The following is a 21304-nucleotide window of genomic DNA, read 5'->3' as shown; positions in this document are numbered from 1 at the left end:
TGGAAGTGTTCAAGGCCAGGCTGGACAGGGCTTGGAGCAACCTGGGGGCTGGTGGAAGTTGTCCCTGCCCATGGCAGCGGTGGGACTGGATGGGCTTTAAGGCCCCTCCAACCCAAACCACCCTGGGATTTTATAATTCTGTGAATCCTATAGCATGATAGATAATTGAAACATTTCTATAACAGAAATTATTTCGCATTTATACAGAGTTGGAAGTGCCTAAAAGCACTTTATAAGCCTGAATGGCAGCATAGGCATTAAGTGAAAGCATTTTCACTGTCACTAAAGTGTCATTTGATTTGCTTCTTAGTGTGTTAGAATGACTGCAGAGGCTCTCAGTGTCCAAAAGAGAGAAAAAAGCATAAACTGCTGGACTGCTGGGGACCAGGGGGAATTTCAGTGAAAATGTAGCATACAATGGAAAACTCATGTAAAATTCCTGTGGTTGGATTTGCATGAATGACTCTCACTGGTAAACACGTGGTTCACATGGTCATTTCTTTCATGCAGGTACCACAGAATCCCAGAATCATGGAATGGTTTGGGTGGGAAGGGACCCTAAAGCCCATCCAGTTCCACCCCCTGCCATGGGCAGAGACACCTTCCACTAGCCCAGGTGGCTCCAAGCCCCATCCAGCCTGGCTTTGGGATCCATGGGCATCCACAGCAGCCACAGCTTCATTGCCCCTCATTAATTCAGATCACCCCTGCAGTGTTGCCCCTTTTTCAGCATATACTGAGAGGTAATTTCTAACTGTTTTTTCATCATGTCTTTCACAATCCAGAGTTTCCATCCCTTTTGAAGGATACCCTTGCCTTGTGGCAGGGCAGCACAATTCCCTTCCCTCCAAACACACCCTAGGTTGAAACGCATGTCAATATCTCAAATTTTGACTTTGCAAAATGTAATCAAATGTGTCAGTTCTGAGAAATCAGGTCTTACAGAGGGTTAATATTGTTAAAAAAATGTGGAAAAGTATTAAAGCTTTGTTCTTTGTTCTTTGTTCCAGACAGAAACATTCCTTGTGCCCTTTCCCTTCTGGTCTGCTTTCCCAGTAAGCATTTGAGGCGGAACACAGTAATTTAAATGAAACATATATTCCTTTAATACATGGAATCACTGCAAATTCCATGTGCTTTCTAATCACTGGGCTTAGACATTATTTTTATAAAAATTACGAAAATGAACACTTCAGAAGGCATACACAGACCAGTGTTATGGGCTGGATGTCTTACCATAAAACAAACAAACAAACAAAAGTCTTTATCCATTTTCTTTATTAAAAACAGTAATAATTTCTTTTCTGGTCAGCTCCTCCTCTTTGATGTCTTTTCCCAAACAAACACCCAGGACAGCACTGTCACCACCACCTATATTTACTTTTCCCTGATATTGCTGACTCCAAGTCTGCTCAGCCACCACCTTTCCAGGCTGGATTGCCACTGAGAGGTCTTGGCTCCTTGTTGCTTGGCGTGTCTGACCAGAGAAGCCAAGCCTGCTAACTTCCCTCCCTGACAATTTGTCAAAAGGCACATTAAGAAATAATTGGAGAGAAAGCACACAGATTTGGAAAATGGATTGAGTCATTTTTCTTCAATGCTTGACTGGACAAGTTACAAGACACCTTGGTCTGTGCTCTCAATGAGACAGAGCTGCTGCTCTAGCAAAAGAAATGTTATTGTCTCCAACATTCTGAACTCTTGGGATTTACTGGGGTAGGCTCTTGATTTAACAGCAAAGCCAGCAGGTAAAAGAGCTGGCATTTTCAGGTCAGTCTTTGAGTTTTGTTTGTCTTTTGTAAAAATTAAAGTTTTCAGGTCATTGTTTGGTTTTGCCACGAATGACCAAAATAGTATAGAAAAAAATAGAAGACTTTAAATCTAGTTATTCTGTGAAAATACTTGAAAAATGGGGTATTATGCAATGGCTGGGTTTTGGAGAAAAGATATATTCAATTACACAACTCAGAACTCCCATTATGGGGGAGCTGTACTGTGGGAGGAGAGAGGCCTTAATTCACTGTGTAGAACAAAAATGCTGAAATAAAACAAACCCAACCTGCCAGTCAAGCAAAATCCTTTATAGTACAAGAAGCAGAATGATTTATCCCCCCTGAGGAACTGACTTCATGTTTCTGTTAGAGATGGGAGGATGTATTAGCTCTGATAATCACCACAACACCACAAACATTCAGCCTGGGCCTTCTACCCCGAGGATTTATAGTGCCTCTCTTCTGATTTCTTTATTTCTCATTATCATGAATAATCAGAATGGACTCAGCATTTTGTCATCAGGACATGGTAATCAAACAGAGGAGTCTTCCAGCATGCACAGAAGTGCTTGGCAAAGGAAAGGAGGGTGGCAGAAAGGGAAGAAATGTGTGGAAGCAAATCACCCTTGTCTTTGACACGAAAGATATTAAAAGGGTGTTTTTTCTGCCTCCTCTGCTAAACAAATTTTGGCAAGGCCATATGCAAGATTTTTGCCCCGGTAATGAGCTGCAAATCAGGTTTTATATAAAATGCCATTTTGATCTTCCTCTTAGGATTAAACTTTGCCCTAGTGTTGTTGCCATACATGCTGCCAATTGCCACTGTATGCAATTCAATGTAACTTTGTCTTCGAGTGAACTCATTTGTGTTGTTTGAACAATTCTGACAGTTCTTGAGAAGGAAGAACTCCAAGTTTCAGTTTCTAATCATGGAATATAGTGCAAGTTGTAAGGTGCAGGATATCATCAACATTTCATTTACAGAAATTTTCTGCCTTTACTTGAGAATTCTTTTCAACTTATGGTGGCTGAAGTATCTGATTTCATATTAAGTTACCAGATCTAACTGTGACAGCATTGTTGCATCTGGAACCTTCTGGGGACATTTTGTGGACTGATTAATTTGTGTCCAAACTGGTACCTTAAATACCGTCTATAGACTCCAGCTGTCCCCTGAAATGAATGAATGGATCAGAATTAACTGCAACACACAGAGTTGAAGAGTTTTCGGATTTTAATTGGTGTTCCAAGATAAACACACAAGGTGAACCTTGGGTGCCACATCTTTGCTTACTAGAAAGGGGAAAATTTCTTCGGAGTTCAATTCATGGGCTGTCAGTGGCATCAGAGCAACCCAGCATTTCCTGTGTTCCACATTTATTGTATGATTGATTGAAGAGACTCATTAATCTCTCTTCATTATTTGATTGTAGGAAAATTGAACTAACAATTTGTCTTAGCAAGAAGCTCTTTGCTGAGGGGATGGTTACGAGGCAATTCTTTTCTGTGAGGGTGAGTCCAAACCCTTCTGTGATTCCAGGATTCTGTGGTTCTGTATCCAAGAAGGTGCAAGTCCACATTCACCTCCTGGACATTAAATGGCAACAGTTTCTCTGTGATCTCTTGCTTTGTGCTTGGAATTTTGGCATATCTAGTTATGACCAGGGAGTCTCTTTAGTGTAGAGGATCTCTCCTGCTCAAGAAAAGTAAAAGCCTTACCAAGAAGGGTTTAGCAAGAAGGGTGCAAACCTTTCTGCTGCAGGAAGAAGGAAGAAAAGGAAGATAGAGCAGAAAAAATGGTAGTGTAGAGTTGAAAATAAAGCTTCCAATCAACCCTGAATTCCACGTGCACAACCCAGCAGTGGTCCCCTGGTTGGCCTTGCAGACAAACGTAAATGTCATTACATTGATTGTGTGGCTGGGCTTGGTACATATCCAGCACTGGAAATATCCCAGAATCATCCAGGAGGGCTGAATTTGTTCAGCCCAGAATAGGGCAGAAGGGTGTTCTCTTTCTATACACAAAATCCCCAAAAAACTGCCATAATTAAAAAAGTTGGCAATACTGTTCTTATGGCTTATTCATTCTCTTGATGATCCATGGGTCTTAAACTTTGCAAAATACTGTGTCTCTTTGTTTATTTATTGATTTTTAATCGTGCCTCAATTATCAATCTGGCCTGTGTCCATATGGTACTGAAAAGGAGATTAATTGTTAAATTATTAATTTAAATTCATGGGGTGTTTTAGGAATAAATAACAGAGGTAGGTAAAGACAAGAGACATTCAGATGCTTAGTGGTGTACAGGGATAGGGTGAGAGGCAATAGAGACAGTAGGAGCACAATCTAACTTCATTATTTGAATGATGCAATTAATTAATTAAATCTAGTTTGAGGTTTTTTGGGTGGGTTTTTTTGTTAGTTTGTTTTCGTTTGGTTGTTGTAGTGTGGGGGTTTTTTTGGTTGTTGTTTAGTTTTTTTGGTTGGGGTTTTTTGTTGTTTTGTTTTATTTTGGGGAACTTTGTTCTGTTGGGGTTTTATTTTTGTTTGTTTGTTTTGGTTTGGTTTAGTTTTTGTTTTTTAAATTTTGAAGATGATCAAATATTTTTCCCAGGAAAAGAAAAACCAAACCACTGATCTGGTTTGATCTGCGTTGAAAAGGAGTCTGGGCTCTATGGAATCAGATGGTTTTTTCATCCTAAATTAAGCAATTAATTAATGGCACACATATGACTCTAGAAAAGCAATATTTACTAGTTTATATTTTATAAGGCATTTTAAAAGATTGTGAATGTATTTTCCTACCAGTTGCTTTAATGGCAAATAAAGATCATGGATGACATTATAAAAAATCAAACATTGTTTGAGTTATAAATCAATCAATCAATAAACAATTACAAGGGAAATGAGGATAAATGAGCTTTTTGAGAGCTTAAATTCTGCATTTTCTCATACTTACACACAAGATAATTTTTCCAAGGTTTTGAAAATTGAAAAAATTCATATAAATTTGCAGATCTCCCTGGGAGGATTTCAGCTGCATAGTGGGGATGGGAGTAAACTCTGCTTAATATTTAGATGATATTTACCACATTTTTTAATCTCAGCTCTTAGAGAAGACTAAATTGATATCCAAACACTTGTGAAAAAACTGAAAAATATTGTGAATCAAGTATCTTGGAAAAAAAAGAAAGAAAAATTCTTGAAATAAGGCCACATTTTTGCTGCTTGATAGAAATGCTTTGTAGCCCTTCCTGTTTAGAAGTTATTTGCCTTTATTAGAATAGTGGCAGGGGAACTTGTTGTACCACTTTCTGAAGGATCAAGAATCCAATAAAAATCTTGCAGAGGAGCAGTAACAGGAATTAGAGTGGACAGATTAAGCAGACTCAAAAAAAAAAAAAAAAAAAGTGATTGTGCATAATTTGTGAGGGTATCAGTCCTGTGTTGTCTTTCAGTTCATTTTTAGGCAGAGATTTGGAATTATTCAGCACCTGAGGCTTTTCCAGAGCAGGAAAGGCTCTGGCTTCAGACAGATTTATCTCATGGAAGTTGGGAAAAGATCCTTAAATGCCTGGAAAGTGGAACAAGAGCCCTGCATTGTGATGTGATTTGGCTTTGGGGAATTCAACACAGCCTCTCCTAAAGAGCTTAGACAGGAGCTGTGGAGACTTTACTGGCACCAGGGGAGGGACTGCTATTGCCTCCTCTAAACTGGAGGGTTTATTTTGCCTACACAGGACTAATAAATTCCAAAGGGAATAATTACCAATAACCTGGAATGCAGTAGCTGCAGATGTTTGCTTTCAACTCCTTTGCAGCCCTTATTGCCCAGGTTTAAAGGGATTCTCTGTGTGAGCATTTTTAATTAATTGTTTTCTCTGTGTGTACACATGGCTGGAAGCTGCTTCCCAAAACAAAACAAAACAAAACAAAACAACCAAAAGAGCCATATTTTAAAGGACCTGTAAATATTAAACACTGTATTGCTTTGAATCTCCTGCAGGATAATGGTGGCCTAAATTCTCCCAATATTTCAAAGATTTTAGGACTGAGAGATGGCCTTAGTTTCCTGTCAGTGGGTTTTTTCCACCTGCCCAGTCAGACACTTAAAACCCAAGTTAATTTCCATTATCTTCATTAATGTTTCATTTTATTTCAGTCATGGAAACAGAACTCATTTCCCTTTTTCAAGAAGTTCTGGTGCTGTTATAATTGTGGCTACTTTAGTTATTCGCTCGAAGGATAACAGAGGTCTTAGATTTTCAGAGCTTTTTTAAAGAAATCTAACATTTTTTCCAAACAACAAACCCACTTGCAAGAAGACATTAAGTTTCTTTAGGATGCTCCCTAATTCTGAAGGTTCAGCTATGCCAGAAAGGCTGAATTCACTCCAGAAGTTCCTCTTATTTACTGAAAAAAAGCATTTTTATCCTCAGACACTCACAAAACTCATTTATTCTGCTAAATCAGAAGTCCTTAGAATTGCCCTCAATCCACTCCAAAGGGAGAAGAGGTCAGACAACAATATGCACTTATGGGCAGTAATTTTTCCAAGAAATACCGAAGAAAACAGTCTGAAGTGCAGATGAATTGACACTTTCTCTGCTTCCAGAAGTCTAAGAACTAAATGCAGTTTAATTTTCCTGAGTTCATATTTCACTCAGTGACTCCATGTAGGATTTTCTTGAGCAGTAAAGATATTAGATTGAAAATGCCTAGAATTTTATAAATATATATAAAAAATGGAAATAGGGTTGGAAGTGTTTTCACCTCTTGGCTACTCCATGGTTGACCTCCACCATCTCAACTGAGAGTCCATTTTTCTCATGGTTATCCAAACTGACTAGAGTGTAAAATACAGAAGTAAAACTCATTTTATATTTATGTCTTGGCAAGGTAGGAGACATGTCAAAATGCCAGGAAATAGTTCATAGCAGCTTCAGAACTATCCAAAGAAATCAGGGAGATGAAATGAAAGCAAGAGAGAGAGAGAAGACAGAGGTTTAAGCAATAAATATTGTTGTCTGCTGCAATTGAAGGAAAATGGAATTACTTTGGTAATTCCACTTGACTTTCTTGACATTTTGACATTCGTTTGAGCTGTGCTGAGTAGGGACACGACTGCCTCTTCCCACCACCTTCAAACTTTTCTGTACCCTTTCCTAATTCAGTCACTAATTGTAATTAATCCAAATTAGTTTATTTTCCATCATCCCAGTTTTTGTACAGTCTCTTCTCATAGCTCTAAAAATCTCACATGCACAGCCCACCTTCTTGGCTTTCCTACCTTGAGCTCTTTTTGAGGACAAATGTCACTGCACAACTTTTATTCCCAGACAATCCCAGTTCTCTACCCCTTTAACTCACAGATTTTCAGCTCCATTCTTTGCTAACTCTCTTTTTTGCTGCCCTTTACAACCACAGGCTGTTCTCTGGGATTTGAACCTGTAAATCCACAGAAAACAAACTTTAAGGAGAGCAGAAGGAGTGGTGGGTTGCAAAACGAAGTGTGTTTGTAGATATAGAAATGGAATAACACATTTAAATTGTTAAAGTGAATATATGAATATATGCACATTGCACGTGAGTGTATAACATTCAGTATAATGACTATTGTATACAGGAGTTTATATGTATTTAATGTGGCAAATCATCAGATTTTGCAGTCTCTGTATTATTTCAAGAATTTCCCATAGAAAGCAAAAGCATTTTGGTAATGTATTTCATAAAAAGTCTTGAAGAACTGTATCTTGTAGATAATACACAACATTATTCCAGCCCAGTTTCCATTGAAATCTGTGGGTGGTGTGTTATCCTGGCTGTCAAATAAAAAACAAACGTTTGGAGGAAGAAATAAATTAGGATTGAATCTGCAGCAAATATTGAGTAGTGCTGTTTGGCCTTTCAAGTGTAAAATCATTGCAAGATTAAAGCAATTTGGACATGCCAAACATTCAGACTCCGGGTTTTTTTCTGTACTTTATGAAAGAGATACAAACAAAATGAAAGGCTGTTGAACAGAGGGCTTCCATTACTGTAATAATGTGGGATCAGCTCCATTTCCTATCTCCCATGGTATTTTTAAAAAGATGAGTTAACAGGGAGGTGGGAAAAGAAAAAAATGCGAGGGTTTCAGGCTTGCCAAGTGGTAGAAGCAATGTTTGCAGCAGAGATGGGGTGATATTTTTTCCCCCAAATTGCTCTTTTGATGATTTCCATGTTCAAATTTAATTAGCCCAACTGAACCTTTGCAGTATTCAATATGTTCTTTAGGCATACAGTGTGAATTACAAAAAAAAAACAAAAAAAAAAAAAGAAAGAAAAAAGAAAGAAAAAAATTTAAATAAAAATAAGAACACTTACAGTATAGCAAAAACAAGGAGTGAACATTTTGCTTAGGTCACAATTGCAGGGCATGTTCCCAAAATCACACACAGATAAAACAATTTTTACGCATGGTGGGGTTTTTTCATAGAAATGTACAGAAGGTTTTACAATATTCTGAAAATTCTAAATTGCCTTTAATGAGGTTTTTATTAGCAAGGAAAATTATATTTATGGGATGTCTTCTAGGATAAGCTGACTAAACTTGAGCTTCTCAGTAAACTAGAAGAAGAAAGGCTAAGAATCATTAACAGAGAAATGTTGTTCACAGTGTTTCTTGACTTGCAAAAGGTAGATGGAAAGGAGTAGACTAAACCTCAAAAATAAATCAGAGGAAGTGGTTTGTCATTAACGTGAAGAAATTGTGGGATTAAATCTTAATTTGGTGTTGCAGACAGGTAGAGATGTTATATATGTGCATATATATATATATATACACACACACATACACACACACACACACACACACACACATATATATATATATTCTAGCTAAGCTAGAAGTAGCTTGTAGGTTCCCATAAAGAAAAATTGTAAGAATGAACACAATAGCCTATTCTTAGAGAAAAAGAAATTTGCACTTGCACAAACAACAAAACTGTCCCATGAGAATCAGTGAAGAAAATATGTAAACATATCTAGGGAGAGAAAATTGGATGCACATGTACAATAGCCCTTAGAAACCAATGAACTGAGTCTCACTGTATTGCTGACCAGATAGATTTAACACAGTGCCTTCTGATATTTCCTACACATACCAGCTTTGTGAACAAAGAATTGGCTTTTCTGCATGGGAAAACTGAGTCCTGTCTGCTTATTTTTTACAACAATTTGGAGCCAATTTAAAAAGGAAAAGAGGGAGTTGATACATATTTGAAGACAGTGAGCACTTAGGAAGATCCTGAGATGAAATCAATGCCTGCTGGGAGGTCATTTTTGGTGATTAACACTCCAGTCCACAGTTGGTTTTCCTGCAGACAGGAGTGAAGTGTAAGTATACAGAAAGTCCTGACTTCATGTTTCAAGTTTGTGTCATTTTTTAAAAGAAATAGGAATATTCTAGTGTGTGTGTGTAAAGATTTTAAATGTTATAAATTCTGGTTTAATGCAGGTGTCAAAGAGAATAGTTGATCTTGTGAGATTTCCTATTCAAAACTATAAAAACTATAAACTTTATAAGTTTCCTTAATCCAGAAACTCTCCTACCCTTCTGTTTCAATGCAGATGTGAAATAGAATACTTGATACTGGTTTCCTGTTAAAAAGTATAAACTTTCAAAGTTTAACATAGAAGTGGAAGCCTGTGGTGGCACTTTATAAACCTTACAGTTTCAGGTCTCTATCACCTTGTTAGTTTTCACGAGTACCGAATTGAAACCCAATTTGATACAGAGGAAACTCAGGAATGAAGTTCCTTGATGTTTCCAAAGAAAGGAAACTCTAAGCACCCTATTTAGGATCAAATCCTGGCCCATTTGAATGAGTGTGGATCATTATTTCACCATTTTTTGGTGTGAAATGGCTTTTCAGTTCATACCCATGGCCATTCTGCCTCACGGATACATAGATTATATTGTGTTCAGTGTGTTGTAGATGCAGAAAAATGACTTAATTTATGAGCAGTGGATATTGCCCCGCAGTCACATTTTTCACATGCAGTGGGGTGACCGTAGAAAAGGTTTATAGCAGCTCTGACTTCCCTGATCTCTCTGATCCTGGCTCTGTGGTAATTGCTCTACTGGGACACAGCCCTGTGCAGATACAATACTAAATTATTTTGGCCCCTTAATCCCAGACTCTTAAGAACAATTCTTAATGCTGTGAACTGCAGCTATTCCTAACGGTGTTAAAGTTCAATTCGAAGGTGTGTGAAACTAAGAAAATCTTTCAAAGAGTTTGGAAAGTTAAAAAATTAAAGGACATGGACACTCTGATGATTTGCAAGAAATTCAAGAGCAAAAACTTGGCCTGGTTGCTCTTCACAGTTTTGTGACCCAGTGTAAGAACTGCTTCCAATTTTAAAATACTTAAATTGCAAATATCAGGCTATGGCCAAAAATATTACAATTAAGCCATAGGTCGAGTCAGGTGTCAAATTGTGGATCACGGAAAAGCCAAAAAGTGATTTTAACTCATGTCCTTTGCTTGTCCTGTAATTGTGTGTTGGCGCTGTACTAAAAGAATTAAGCACCTTATATATCTCTTGTTTTCCCTGCGATCTAGACTCTCCTGTTCCATCAGTTCTTCTGGAGACTGGGGACAAGGGAATTATACAGGGCAGGATTCTGGAGTGAACTTTTGAGGAGTGAATTCTGTGGAGAGGAGTGTGAGGATTGCTAAAGCCTGATAAGCCCAGTTGCATTTCTAACACGGCTGGATTGCTGTTTTGAAGTGTAGATCCTGTAGATTCCCATTTTATTGAAATAAAAATAGTTTACTATTATGAGAGTTCAATGAAGATTATTATTTATTGTAAATTACAAAGTTTAAATAACTGAATCCAAACTCAAATAAACTTAGAAGATGCATTTCATTAAAAGAAACAAAAACTGACCGATTGAAAGCAACCAACAAAAACTCCACCCCAAATTGGTAAGTTTTCTTCTTTTTGTAAATTCCTCCGAGGCTTTCAAATATGAGCACATAATGGAAAATTTTCATTTTCATGGTTCTGAGATATGCTGGAAAGGGCTTTACAGATCATCCAGTGCCACCCCTGCCATGGGCAGGGACACCTTCCACTATCCCAGGTTTCTCCAAGCCCCATCCAACCTGGTCTGGGACACTTCCAGGGATCCAGGAGCAGCCACAGCTTCCCTGGGCACCCTGTGCCAGGGCCTCCCCACTCTCACAGGGAACAATTCCTTCCCAATATCCCATCTAACCCTGCCCTTTGGGAAGCCATTGCCTGTGACTCGTCACTGGAGGCCCTTGTCCCAAGTCCCTCTCCAGCTCTCCTGGAGCCCCTGCAGGCACTGGAAGGGCCTTTGTGGTTTTCTGTTCCCCCAGCTCCCATCCCCATCTCTTCCAGCTCAGAGATCCATATAAATCCATTTATATGGATCTCAGAGATCCATATAAACATGATGTTCCATATAAACATGATGATCCATTTAAATGTGGTGATGCCCTTCCAGGTCTGGCAGCAACTGAAGTCTTCCCACCACTTTGCTCCACAGAAATGTTTATTGGAGGCTCCTGCCCATCTGAGGTTGAATACAACCAAGGAGTGGATGTTGATATCCAGTTTAAAGGAACTCTTCATTCCTGGCCACTTTACAATGCCATTTGGCCAAGCAGATTCCTTTTGCTGTCCAATGGAGACTCAAACTCCACTTGAAAAGGCAGCAGTCTCATTATTTTTGTAGGGCCTGCCCTATCAGCTTATCTCTAATGTCAAAGCAGAGCATACTCTCTCTGCCTGAAGAGAAAAAGAAAATCATTACCAATTAATTATGTCAACTTTTGCAGGAAATAAGCAATTAGAACTTGCACATGGGGAAAAAAAAAATCAATGGTGCCAGTCAACTTCCACAACAATTAGTGTTGAGAAGGCAGGAGCAGGGACAAGGAGGAGCAACCTGGAGCTGCCAAATTTGCAGCACTTCATGGAACAGTAGGGGAAAGGGCTTCTGATGCTCACAGCCTCCAAAAATCCACATCTGGAACATGAGGCAGCCAGTCAGGGTGAGCAAATCATTAAAAATCCCTGGGAAACCAAGAGTGTAGGGTTTTGTCATAAAGAATTGGACACTTCAGAAGAAATGTAAGACTTCCAGAAGACAGGAGGAGAGTGAGAAGGCCTAAATGCTGAAATAGCGACAATGGTCCTTTATATTCTTTTTTCATCACCTTGGTTATATTCAACATTCTTTTCCTTGCGCTGGTCTTTCAGGAATGTAAATCACAAGCTCACACACTGGAAGTTTCTCAAGTGTATATTCCTTGCAATATAAAAATATCACAAGTATTTCTAGGTCTTTTTCTCTTAAACTACTTGACTCCATTATTTCCAGCATGCACTCTGTGGCAGCCTTTTTTTTTAAGTTTCTCATCCCTGTCTTTTCACTTTAGTATATTATTTCTTCTTAGTGTCTCTCCTAGCTCATTTAGACTCATCAGCACTTTATTCTCTGTTTTTTAGCAAATTATCTCCTTGATCATAGGACTCAAATGGCAGTTTTGACATAACAGTAATATCACTTTATATTTTTGTTTCAAAACATTCCATTTTGACTTCCTCTGAGTTTCTTTGAGAAGTGTTTAAACTGATCATTTTTCCTTAAGGACACCTAGAACAGAGACACTCTTTTTTTTTTTTTTTTTCTTTTTTTTTTTTTTTCTTTTTTTTTTGTAGCGCTCTAAGAAAATTACCATTGATAACTGATAAATCAGTGGGAATTCATAAATCATACCCAGATCTTGAGGAAAACTGAGAATTACTTTGGGCATAAGTTTTTCTAAAATTAAAGAATATATTCAAACTTATATGTGCCTTCTCACAAGTCTGGACTTCTTATTCTGAGGGCAAGACATGAAAACTTTTCCTTCCTTCCTTCCTTCCTTCCTTCCTTCCTTCCTTCCTTCCTTCCTTCCTTCCTTCCTTCCTTCCTTCCTTCCTTCCTTCCTTCCTTCCTTCCTTCCTTCCTTCCTTCCTTCCTTCCTTCCTTCCTTCCTTCCTTCCTTCCTTCCTTCCTTCCTTCCTTCCTTCCTTCCTTCCTTCCTTCCTTCCTTCCTTCCTTCCTTCCTTCCTTCCTTCCTTCCCGAAGAGAAAATACTTATTTTAGTAATTCTAATCACAACACGTTCGGGGATGTAAGGACATCTATCTGGCAAAAAAAAAAAGTTGTCAAAACCGTGTAAAATAACCCGAGTCAATAAGGATGAGGTGTGGAACTGCTCATCTTCCTCAGCTTCTCCAAGGATGGTAAATGGTTAATCCTTTATCTCTTTATCTTTGGTGATAAGCATTAAAATACATATACACACACACATATATATATATATAGTATAAAGACAATTAGACAGAAAAAAACCCAAAACACCTAGGAGTGCTCACTGGATCTAGGAAAGAATCTCTCAAATGGACAGAAAAAAAGCACTTCCATTTCACAAATCCTGGCAGTAAGTAGATATCCTCAACCCTGTACCCCTAAAGTCCAGATGTCTGCACAGTCTGTCCTAAATTTCTGAATCCTTTTGCCATAGAGAGAGCAGAAACAGAAAATATCTTTAATGCTATTGGCAATGATGTTGGATAATCAATTGGATATTGGCAATAGTAAGTTGGAAAATAATATTAAAAAGTTGGTAGATAATATTAAAAAGTTGGTAGATAATATTAAGAAGAAAAAACGTTTTAAGCTATCCAGTTAACAGGTGCCCAAGTGGGTGTTGTGGGAAATAGCTGCACACACACCTCCTTGTACCCCTACTAAAATGCTTATAACCGCTGGGGGTATGGAATTCACACTCTGGAGAAGAATGGGCTGTGCCAAACTTTCTCTTTTTTCCTAGGAATCTTTCCTTCTTGGACCCAACAGCCTTTCCTTCACCCACTATTCCACACTGAGGAGTTCTGAAACTCTTCATTTAAAGATACAGAGCAGTTTTCATGAGATTTTGGAGTTCTGGAAAAGCCAGTGTGTATGTCATGGAATCATCACAGAATCCCAGAACGGTTTGGTTTTGAAAGGTCTGTAAAGCTCATCATGATCCCATTGTCAGGGACACCTTCTACCAGGCAATATAAAAGAATTCTTTTCTACTAAAAGAATGGATTGTGTTACAGAAAGAAATGGCTTTTACTTGTGTATATATAAAGAATGACAAATCAAAATTCTCCCTTGCAGATTCCACTGTAAGAAGAATGATTCTAGGAAGGTTGTGATTTGGAATACCCATTATCATGAACTTTTTACAGGCATCCATTATGAAAAATAGGAAAGAATTTCAGACTGGAACTTAATGGTAAGAACTAATTTCGACATCTCACATAATTTGTTTTATTTTTCTCTTTCAAGGGAAGTGACACTTCACACATTTTAAAAATTATTCTCTGAAGGTTGTGGGCCATGCAACAGATGTCAGGTGCTGCTGAGAAAATTCTAAAGCCACTTGCAATCAGGTCAGGAAAAGAAATTTTACCTATTTTTGTCTTCTCTTTCCCATTTCTACCCTGACTGGTGTCTGACAGCACAGCTGGTTCCCCAAAGGTCTGGCACAAGAGATCATTCTGATGTGGGGTTTTTACAAATTCTAGTTCTAGTTCTTAGGAAGTCAACCCTGAAGTGGTTGACACTGACTTGGAATTAACTACACAGAGAAAACCTCCAGATACACATTCAGAGCTGTGCCAATGGGACCTGCTGGAGTTTTCCCAACATACACTCTTAGGAAATGAAATCATGCAAGCACGTTCCATCGGGATCAGTTCCCATAACAAACTCATTAAGGTTGTTAAATCATCTTGAAATGAGAAAAAAATGGTGAGATCATAGATTACTGTTACAGCTCATGGTTCTGGAAATGCTCTGTTCACTGAATCAGGGAATTATGGATTCACTCAGGTTGGAAAAACTCTCCAGGATTATCGAGTCCAGGCTGTGCCTGATCTCCACCTCGTCCCCAGCCCAGAGCACTGAGTGCCACCTCCAGCCCTTCCTGGGACACCTCCAGGGATGGGGACTCCAACGCCTCCCTGGGCAGCCCCTGCCAAGGCCTGACCACCCTTTCCATGGAGAAATTCCTGCTGATGTCCAACCTGAGCCTCCCCTGGCCCAGCCTGAGGCCGTTCCCTCTCCTCCTGTCCCTGTTCCCTGGGAGCAGAGCCCGACCCCCCTGGCTGTCCCCTCCTGTCAGGGAATTGTGCAGAGCCACAAGGTCCCCCCTGAGCCTCCTTTTCTCCAGGCTGAGCCCCTTTCCCAGCTCCCTCAGCTGCTCCTCGTAGGATTGACTCTCCAGAGTCCTATCAATGTTTAAAAATTTACAAGAAAAATTTACAAGAAAAATTTATCCAAATTTTTCCTTCCCAATGTGTCTAAATATATTACTTGATTTAATTTTCCATAGAGGTAAGACTTCCAGCTTAATTCAATACCAAAGTCATTCATAAGGGCACAGTTTTGTGCCATTTAAAGAAAAATATTTATTTTAAATTTTAAAACCATCAGTGGCGATGCCATTTTAAGCCCAGGTTTTAATTTTTCATGCCTGGCATTTCTTGTGCATTAGGAATGATATTTCTTGCAGCCAGAGGGGTTCTTTTTGAGCTCAAGACCTCATGCATATTCACACAATAATGCCTGAACACACACACACACACACACACACACACACACACACTTGCTTACACACATCTACAGAGACATGGCTACATCCACACACTAACAGGGAAAATAATTTCAACAGACAATACTTTGTTTGAAGAAAATATTCATATATTTTTGTGTACTTTTTTTTTTTTTTTCCCCAAATCCTGATCAATAATTCAGCAGATTGGTGTTTACACTCTGGATTTATTATCTGGCTGTGGGGAAGGTGGAAGGAAAAACCTTCTCAAAAGACATCTGGATTCAATCTGTGTATTTTAGACTTATTGCAAGGTGAAGAAAAGGCTGGGGAGAGCAGCCGGCACACAGCTAAAGACATTCATATTATTTTATTATATTTTATGATACTGATAAAGATACAAAAATTCGGTCTTTAAACCAATAGATTAATGGCCATGAGGACTGTGAGGTATTTTGATGAATCTCAGTTTCCAAAGTGACCCCATTAACAATCCCTACCCAGGAAACTTCCAGTGGATATCACGTTTTCTCTTTCACCTTGTGAAAAAGTGGTTTTATAAGACAGTGTCCCTAGGACAAAGTTTCTAAAATTAATTAAAGAGGCATAGATTTTAAAGGCAGTCAACTGTGCAAGGGTAAAGAACAAGGGGCAAGGCAGAAGGTGAAATGTATCATTGCAGGGAAAATTTCAGGGAGTCTTAGTTCATAAGAACAGTGAAAAAATCTGTACCAAACTGAATTATGGCTTTGGATCCCATCCTGGACAAATGCCAGCAGTGAAGGAGACACTGACCTGAATGTGGGTTTATTTGTACAATAAATTTTCCTGCACCTGTTCCCAACTGATTTTGTCCAAAGAAAATGTGTTCAACTGAAAACAGGCTTCATGCTCTGGGACAAGTCAAGAAATGGAAACATGTTCAGCCCATATTAACATAACCCTTCACTGACTCCAGGGATTCTGATATCCCATTTTTAATAAATTACTAGGCCAGAGTAATACCAATAAACTTTGCTGAAATAAATTCATGGGGTCTTGCACTGGCTCAATATTAACATCAACACCGGCTTCAGAAAGACTTACCAAAGAATATAAGAATTTTCTCTTCATAAGAAGAATGCCTATGGTTATAAGAATTTTCCCTTTTATGCTGCTTATGAGGAAATTTTGTAGAGTCTCATCTGATGGCAGATTATTTTTATGATTGATGTCACTGAAATCCATAAAAATTATGTCAATTTTTTCACTGGTGAGACAAAAACTGGCAAACTTGGAAAAGTTTGATATCTCTCAAAAGGAAGAAAATATTTCCTGTTAGAATGAGAAATCTTTTGTACAGAGAAAAGCAGCAGTTATTTTCACACCTGTGAATTATACTAACACTCCAAATTGTACTTTTCCTCAAAAATAAAGGTTTTTTTCCTGTTTAATCATTCACTCCAGTATATATTTATATTTATACCCCAATGCCAGTAATATAGAACAGAATTGGGGTCACTCACTTCTCTGCTCTCACTGAAGTCACCTCTTTTTTCCCCACTGCAAAATTGGAAAGTCTGAAAGAGTCTGATATGGGAAATTTCATTTTAATGATCTGAATTTCTTCATCAACCTGAAAGTCTATTATTCTTGGAGTTTTTAATGCTTTGGACACTTAAAGTCATTAATCTCACTGTTTTATGGCAGAAATAAAGGAGAAAAAATACGATGTCTTATGTTGCATAACTGTTATAGATTTTACAGAAATTATTTCTTTCTTTCTGACCTCTGTGGAGATAGAGAAAGTCATCTGAGAGCTGAGATTTGATTAAAACCTTTTTTTTTTTAGGAAGAATTTGTATTTGGCACATATCTGAGAAGTTAGACAAAAGGTCCTTTGAAGCATTTAGCAATCCAGACTCTTTAAAGAAAAACATGGATATGTATACACAAGGTCTGAAATGAAATGGCCTCAGGTTGCTTCAAAGGGGGTTTTCAGAAATTATGAATAATTTCTTTGTGGAAAAAGTTGTAAAGCATTGGACTTGCTTTCTGCTTCCATTGATTCCATCAAATAAACTGTGGATCTCCCCATCTTGTCATCTTGCCCTCTTCCTGTGGTTTTTTTTTTTTTTGTTTGTTTGGTTGGTTGGTTGGTTGCTTTTGTTTTTTGTTTTTGGTTTGGTTTTTTTTGGTTTTTTTTTTTTTTGGGGAGGTTTTTTTGGTTTTTTGGGTTTTTTTTTGTCTACAATTAAAATGAGCATCTCTGGCTACTGGAGTTTCATTGTGAGATATTGTTAATAAATATTTGTAGAACAGATTTTTTAGTGAGGTATCCATAAGGTATGTTTGAGCCATCCTGATTGAGCTCTGCAGACCAATGTCCATTTTTCTCCTCAAGTTATATGGATACAGGCCATTAAGGGGGATACTACCTCACTTTGAGTAGAAAACACAATTTTGCCTTTAATTTGTTCCCTGGAAGTGTGTTTCTCTGCAAAGCAAAGCCAATCAGGATTTTAAACCCTCTGGTAGACATTTGCTCTTGCATCACTTCTCCTTGTCAAACCATTAGACTGAAGATCCCCACCCAAGAATATTCCATGTCCTTGTCAAATAATGACAAGAATTCCCAAACATGAATTCCTAATTTCTCCTCCAAAAAGATCTAACATCTCAGGGTTTTCCTTTCAAAGGCGCTGGCCGTTCACAGAATGATTTTCACTGCAGGACAGAGATGATACTCTAAGAGACACAATCACATCCCTTCCTTCATCGTCCACATCTTGGCTTTGTGGAGGTTGGGTTGGTGTGGTACAAGGTGTGTTTCAGGGAACAAAAGGATGATAAAACTCCAGACTCCCCATCATATTTCTGCTACCCTCCAGAGCTCCTGCAGTAAATAGATTCAGTAATAACCCAAAAAACGAGTTTTCTGGTTACTTTTTCTGGAAGGACAATACCTTTTTTATGTTTTGCAAACCACAGCACTGACAGGATTCCTTTCTCACGGACTCAGTTTCACAGCTGGTTTATGTGGTACTGGTTCCTGCTCTCTGTCACAGACAGATGCCAGCCAGCTTTGTTTTAGAACCAAATTAGCTTTGTATTTTACCCCATGGAGTCACGATAGGTTGAAAAAGATCCTCAAAATCATCAAGTCCAACTTCTGGATGCCTGCCCACTAAACCTTATCATGAAGTGCCACATCTGCTTGGTTTATGGACACTTACAGGTGTAGGGACAACAGCTCCAGGGCTTCACTGACGCTGTTTTACACCACAACAACACAGACTCCAAACTTCAGAAGGCTGAAAATGACTACTGTATTTCTGGGATGTGTCTCCCTTTTATACTATTCTACACAGACCAATCTGATTGGTGAAACAAAGGCAAACCTCTTCACTCACAGTGGTCACACCAGAGGGACATCAAGAAGAAGTCTCTCCTAGGAAAAGGAATGAAAACAAAGTACAGTTTACAAAAACACTTCTCTTGTTTACAGAAAATTCCCTGGGAAAAGAATTTCAGAAAACTAAAACATCTCAGGCACAAAACCAGGGCTACACTTCACCATGCTTTAAGTGAAGATATTTTTTCCTAAAATCCAGCCTGAACTCCTGCTGGCACGCCTTGGGGTTGTTTCCCCTGTTCCTATCTTTAGCTGCCTGGGAGGAGAGGTCAACTCACAATCTCCTTTCAGGGAGTTTTACTCCCACATCACTATTTCCACTCTGTTTCTGAGTGATACAGATAACCTGGTTTCCTAGGGTGATTTTATGATGCTTGTATCCCCAATTTGCTGTTCTATTTATGCTGGATATTAAGTTCTGCACTTTTAGGATTGGTTCTGAGAGCAAAGGCAGCAGAAGAAGCCCAAAATTTGTTTTCAGAAACTGCTCTTTCTCCCCGGCATTGTCTTTCATGGACTGTTGTCTGCAGCAGGGACAGTAGGAGAGAGCTCTCCTTTGCTTTTAGTTTTTTTTAGTTAGCTGGATGGCTTGAGGGGCTGGCTAGAACAGAGGCTAGACAGAGTTAAAGGAATAAAGTAGTTCTTTATTTAAAAAGGCCTTCAAAGCATGCACCTGCGGCAGTACAAGAGCCTGGCCTAGACTGCACCCAACATGGATGACAGGTCACGAGTGTTCACACTTCTGTAAGTTTTGGTCCATTTACATATTGGGGTTAATTGTCCAATCACAGCTTCATGTTATGAAGTCCCATCCTCCCAGATTGCTCTCCTTAATTCACTGTTTATACTTTTTGGGCCTGAAGAGCTGCAATGGTGTCCTTGGTTCTCAGGCTGGAAAAGGATTGTTTTGTCTGTCTAAACTGTGAGGAGAACTTGCTAACACTTTATATGAAGTTCAGAGTTATATACTAATGCAATACAGAATCTGGAAAATATAACAGCTAAAACTTAAGGCATCAAGATGAGGCCAGAAGTTATTTTGGAACTGTTCAACTATTGTTCAGTCCAGGAACACCAGGGTTATCATCTGGGGGCACCCCAAGGGCGGGGACACTGGACCCAAGCGCCAGAGAGTCTGAGAGAAAGCCAAGGACTCCCCAGCAAAAAAGAACTCTGAACTACAAAGGGACTCTCTTTGAATTTGTCATCTCTTCAGAACAATGAGAGGTTCCATCTTTTTAATATTATTTATTTTTTCATGTTGAAGCTGAGGTGAGCCTGATTGGAAATGAGTGGAAGAAACATCCTACTGTGAGTGGCCCCAGAGGAATTAATCCCATTTGCCTTTACCTTTTTGCTTGGATACATTAGGTTAGAAGCACTCAATTATCAGCTCTACTTACTTTCATATTATTGCTTTTTCTCAGTGCAAGATAGAGAAAGAAATCAGTTAGGAAAAGGAGGGAGTCCTTCCCATGCACAGTTCCCTGATGGAGTAGGCTCATGAGAATCCCTCATGGCAACTTCACACCCTCAGAAAATGATTCTGTCCAAGTGCATCCGAGTAGCACCGTCCTGATACAATTTTCGTGGTCTGCAGGGTAAATATTTGATTTAATGGAGCAGCAAATTTAAAATGCCAAATGTCATTTCCTTCTCTCCCCAATAGTCCAAGGTTCGCTCACTGCGGTTAATTTTCCTTTCTAGTCAAATGCAGTGAAATACAAATCTGAAATCCAGGGTAACATCAAGAAAGAAACGCAGAGCAAACTTGAAACCCAAGAATAACACCTTCTTTAATCCAGATGTGTCTTTACCAAAAATATTAATAGTTTCAAGTATATCTAATATTGAAGTGTTTGAATTGTTGTTCCTCCCAAGAGAAGATGCCTTTTTGTTGTGAAATGAAAAGAAAAAAAAAAAATCTTAGAAGACTGAAAGGAGGGAATGTATAGACATACATGTATGTATCTAAATACCCTTCCCTTCCCCTGATTTGTAACTTCTATTTTAAATCAGTGATCAAAAGCAGTCCTCTTGGCCTGTTTTTTCCCCTGAGGGAAAAAGACTTCTAAAAACTTTTAAAAAATATTTGAATACTTTTTGATTGCTCACTCAGCCGCTCTGAAGGAGGACTGCAACCAGAGTCCTTCCTCCTTTTTCCTCAAGATCTAACACTTAAAAAAACCCCAAACTCCAGCCTTGTTTGTACCAGAACATGGTAAAAATTTTTAAAGTGTTTCTCAGATTCCATTTACCTGCTCTTTACTCACAAACATGGCAGCTGGATTCTCCAACTTCATAATAAAAGTCATACCCTGCCTTAATTATTCAATAGCACAGCATTGTTTATTCCTTGACCTCACAATCCAGGGTGAAAGTGGTTTTCCCACATCGATTATAAAGCACCTCCCTGAGGCAATATTCTGGGCATCAGAAATTAGGTTCCAAAATTCCCAGC

The 21304-nt window shown here is 38.7% G+C and overlaps 1 long non-coding RNA gene across 1 annotated transcript; it reads left to right on the top strand.

The window, feature by feature from the left end:
- Positions 1 to 8887: 8887 nt before the first annotated feature.
- Positions 8888 to 17334, top strand: LOC136294941 (uncharacterized). Its single transcript, XR_010722544.1, has 4 exons — positions 8888 to 9150; positions 13677 to 13854; positions 14012 to 14129; positions 17281 to 17334. It is a non-coding gene; the product is annotated as an uncharacterized lncRNA (long non-coding RNA).
- The last annotated feature ends 3970 nt before the right edge of the window (positions 17335 to 21304 follow it).

The sequence above is a fragment of the Chamaea fasciata genome, unplaced genomic scaffold (genome assembly GCF_029207755.1).
Source record: "Chamaea fasciata isolate MVZ Bird 193981 ecotype frontalis unplaced genomic scaffold, bChaFas1.0.hap1 SCAF_10, whole genome shotgun sequence".
Taxonomy (NCBI): Eukaryota; Metazoa; Chordata; class Aves; order Passeriformes; family Sylviidae; genus Chamaea; species Chamaea fasciata.
Note: the sequence above shows the minus strand (reverse complement) of the source record. Positions and strands in the feature narration are given on the sequence as shown.